At 35.0% G+C, this 4460-nt stretch overlaps 1 long non-coding RNA gene across 2 annotated transcripts; it reads left to right on the forward strand.

The window, feature by feature from the left end:
• Positions 1–732: 732 nt before the first annotated feature.
• Positions 733–3277, forward strand: LOC135749497 (uncharacterized). Of its 2 annotated transcripts, none has more exons than XR_010532401.2 (4): positions 733–772; positions 1284–1348; positions 1475–1573; positions 3179–3277. It is a non-coding gene; the product is annotated as an uncharacterized lncRNA (long non-coding RNA). The 2 variants fall into 2 exon arrangements; XR_010532402.1 differs by lacking the exon at positions 733–772 and adding an exon at positions 857–876.
• The last annotated feature ends 1183 nt before the right edge of the window (positions 3278–4460 follow it).

Here is a 4460-nt window from a genome sequence, read left to right on the forward strand (position 1 = left end):
TGATATATTAACAGAAGTTTTTATTAGTTTATATAGATTAAAGAATGTGGGAATACTGGTGAGATTTGTATGGGTTCCAGCCCATGTTGGGATTCAGGGCAATGAAGTGGTTGATCAAATGGCTAAAGAAGCACTACAACTGAATAACATCAATTTAACAGTAAGTTTGAGTAGGGTAGAAGGGAAATCGATTATTAAACAAGCATGTAAAGATATGTGGCAGGTATCTTGGGATTTATGTATGAAGGGAAGACATTTTTATAACATACAAGGTAAATTAAAGCAAAGCAATATAAATCATAATATAAGTAGGAGGGAATATATAATATTTACAAGATTAAGAATGGGACATACTAGGCTCAATGCAAATAATTACATAATAGGTAAACACAATTCAGGTCTTTGTGATGGGTGTCAGGAAAGGGAGACAGTGGAACATGTTTTAATGACATGTGTGAAATACCAGCAGGAAAGAATATTGTACATTAGAGAAGTTCAAGAAATGGGGATTACAGAATTTACAATGGGCAATATTTTAAATGAAGGGACATACACGGGTAGGCTAATAAGAGCATTAATGAGGTTTTTAAAAAACATTTCGGTAATTCATAGAGTTTAATCTGAGTCATGCAGACTTTCCTTATCACACTCCAGTACAGTAGGTGGCGGTATGCACCTTTCAGTTGGTTTGCAACCCGCCAGTAAACCCACAAAAGAAGAAGAAGAAGAAGAGCAGCCACGAGGAAAGCATGTACCACACTTGTTTGGTCTTGTAAGTTTTTTTTATTATTTTATTTTACATGTGTTTAAAATTGATTTACTTTATTTGTTGTTGGAATCGCGACATTCTTGCGGGTAACTTAACAGTATAACGTAGTAAAGTAACCCATGTTTTATAAAACCTAAACAGTACAACCTGCAATGTAATAAAATAGTGGAGGTAAATGAGTCTATGTAACGTTACACTGAAGATCAACATGAGTGATTTGTAGGCTGCTTTTTAGTAACAGCAGTAACTTAGCTAAGTTATTACTGTGTTGCTTACAGTAATGTAGGCAGTGTTGTGCTTTACAATTATGCATGCAGAGATAGATTGTGGGGGAAAGCTATTTTCCATAATGGATTTAACTGACAGGCCTTCAGTCTGTTGGAAAAAAGAGTTTTATTGTGTTAGTGAGGGAAAACTTGCAGGTCAGTGGGCATTAACCTTTAAGGTTGGTAAACATTTGTACACTGAAGCATACAATACTGTACAATTACTGACATAGTCATGTGCTATTCAGGTGTCAAAGCTGTGCGAAACTGGAGGGAGAAACTTGAGAGACCGTGCCGGAAGAATGCTGGACAGGTAAATTCTCTAAACATGCAATATTAATCAGACATTGTGGTGTCAACACAGTCTTTCATGTGGTCACAAAAAATCAGAAAATATTTCAGTCTGCAACTGTTAACGACATTGTCTTTTGTATTTTAGAGTTCACTAAAATTCATTAATTTCAAAGTTCAACATGAATGGTGGTGGTCCACTGCAGAAGCAAGCATTTGAAAAAACATCAGTTCTCAGTTATTAAAGGTAAGTGTGTTTGTATGTAGTTTTAGGCTACATGGTGTTTCACAAAATAGTAGTTTTAATATGACATTAGGTTATGTGAGGAGTAATTGACGACAGTCCGATACTGCCTTAATATTTTCTAAATATTAAAAGCCCCAGATTAAATTACTCTTTGCCGATACAACAGTTTACTTATCCATACAATATTGTTTAGATGTTTTATTTTTAGACATTTGACAGGTTTTATGTCAATAAGATTGTATTGTGAATATTTTATGCTTGGCATCTTAAAGGGCAGGGTATTTGATTTTGAAAAATACTAACTTTAGCCTACACGCACCAACCAGAAGCACACTCCTATCTCATTAACCAGTAAGACTGACAAAGTGAATAACATTACCAAAATAACCAACATAAACAACTGTTTTTAATCCGAAATAAATACAGCACGTTTAGAAATTTGAAAAGATAAATATCATTACACTTATTCGTAAACAAACTACATAAGCAACAAGTTTCATTAAAATACAATTTGAATCCATCAAAATAGAATCACACTGCATACCTACCTTTCCAAAAGAAACACTGCAACGACCCTTTCAGACCTGTAGCTGTTTCAATCTTGCAGAAAAGCAGTGAACTTACCAATGTTAATTTGGGTTTTTCCTCTTTGCTCATCCAGATGTTTTTTTTTTTGTTGTTTCAAAATGTCTTTCGTTTTGTAGCTCCTGTGTCAATTCAGCAGGAAGGTTTATTTGATTCTCCCTATTTTTACAGAGTGTGAACAGGTTGTGAAGTGGCATGCAAAACACATTCACAGAAGAGGGGCAAAAATTTAATGCGCCCAATTATGGGCCGGAATGAGATTCTGGCAGTATGATAACCATAAGCAAAAATACCACGGTGTTGTGGTATTGCCATTGTGACACTAAAATGTGTTATTTTCAAATGTCTGCATATTAAAACATCAACTTTTCAACTGGACACAATACATTTTATTTTTAAGCAACAAACAACGTTTATGCCAGGTAAAAATAAAGCCTTTAAATGATAATATTCTTTCAATTGTAAATGTAAACATGAATTCAATTACATGATTTAATTCACTTTGTGTAAACACAGTTCATACATTGAAAACGGTATCACAGAAAATTTTTGTGGTTTTTTAAAAACCTTGACTCTGAAAATCTCAGTATACCTTCAAACCGGTAACTGGCCCATGCCCACGTCCAATTATTGCATTCGGTCAGGGTTCAATGATTTGTTGAACATTTTTTGGTCCTACGCCTTTTATAGATGACACAAATATATAAAAATAAACATTTAGACAACTTAACTTAACATAGTGAGAGCTATCAATATTTGAGGAGACTTTCAACCAGCATAACAAAAAAAAAAAATTCTGGATCAAAATCAGATACCCTGCCTTTAAGCCTCTTTTGCTAGTTCCAAAAATGTCATTAAACACACGCAGAGAAACATGCACTTCTGTTAGTAATGAGAACGGTATGATTACTGTTGCCTGTCAATATTTATATATGACTTTTTCAAAAGAGAATGACTATCACATTTAAAATAAAGCAGAAATACTTGTCTCATGCATTCTTTTCATATCATATTTGGCAGATGCTGTGTTGAACAACTTCCCAGCAGCAACAGAACTGGAAGTGAAGGATGCAATGGGGGCATTTCAAACAGGCACCAGGGAGCACGGGGGGGGGGGGGGGTATAGAAATTAGTACAATTAATAAGTTGACGTGAACTGAAGATAGTTTGTTAGTGTTTAGATTTTATTTCATTTTTGAAATTGTATTTTGTTATATATGCTTTTATTTTGTTACTGTTTTTATTCTTTTTGTTAAAAGTAGTTTTTCTTCATTTTGTCTTATCTGAATTTCTATTGTATTAACAATATTTTTTGTAATAAATTGCATGATTGCATGTTTATGAGAACCTTTTTAATGGATTAAAAATAATTCTTTAGCCATTCTTTTGTTCTTTATTAGACACACACGTGTAGTCGTTTAATAGCCGTCTATTTAACGGCTAGTCTATTCTTGGGCTATGATAGACGTCTACTAGATTTTCACTGACAGCCCAAAATTAGCCTTGTTTTAGCCTAGACCCACATTCACCGTCTATTAGACGTATATATGTAGACGTTTAATAGCCGTCTATTTGATGACTAGTCTATTTCTTGGGCTATGATAGACGTCTACTAGATTTTCACTGACAGCCCAAAATTAGCCTTGTTTTAGCCTAGACGTCAGGGGGGTGTTTAGACGGCTACTAGACGTCTATTAGCCGCAAAATTGCTTGCTGGGTTCATGCAAAAGTGCCCAAATCGGCCTAAAATGCCTTCAGGAGCATTCTTATGATGAGAAATGTCGTTTAAAGGCATTTCCAGCTCAGAAAAGCATTTTTCAAGCGATTTCAACATTTCAGGTTGGATTTTGACTTTTCATGCAAAAGTGCCCAAATCGGCCTAAAATGCCTTCAGGAGCATTCTTATGATGAGAAATGTCGTTTAAAGGCATTTCCAGCTCAGAAAAGCATTTTTCAAGCGATTTCAACATTTCAGGTTGGATTTTGACTTTTCATGCAAAAGTGCCCAATTCGGCCTAAAATGCCTTCAGGATCATTCTTATGATGAGAAATGTCGTTTAAAGGCATTTCCAGCTCAGAAAAGCAGGTTGGATTTTGACTTTTCATGCAAAAGTGCCCAATTCGGCCTAAAATGCCTTCAGGAGCATTCTTATGATGAGAAATGTCGTTTAAAGGCATTTCCAGCTCAGAAAAGCATTTTTCAAGCGATTTCAACATTTCAGGTTGGATTTTGACCTTTCATGCAAAAGTGCCCAATTCGGCCTAAAATGCCTTCAGGAGCATTCTTATGATGAGAAATGTC

The sequence above is a fragment of the Paramisgurnus dabryanus genome, chromosome 16, assembly GCF_030506205.2.
Source record: "Paramisgurnus dabryanus chromosome 16, PD_genome_1.1, whole genome shotgun sequence".
Lineage (NCBI taxonomy): Eukaryota > Metazoa > Chordata > Actinopteri > Cypriniformes > Cobitidae > Paramisgurnus > Paramisgurnus dabryanus.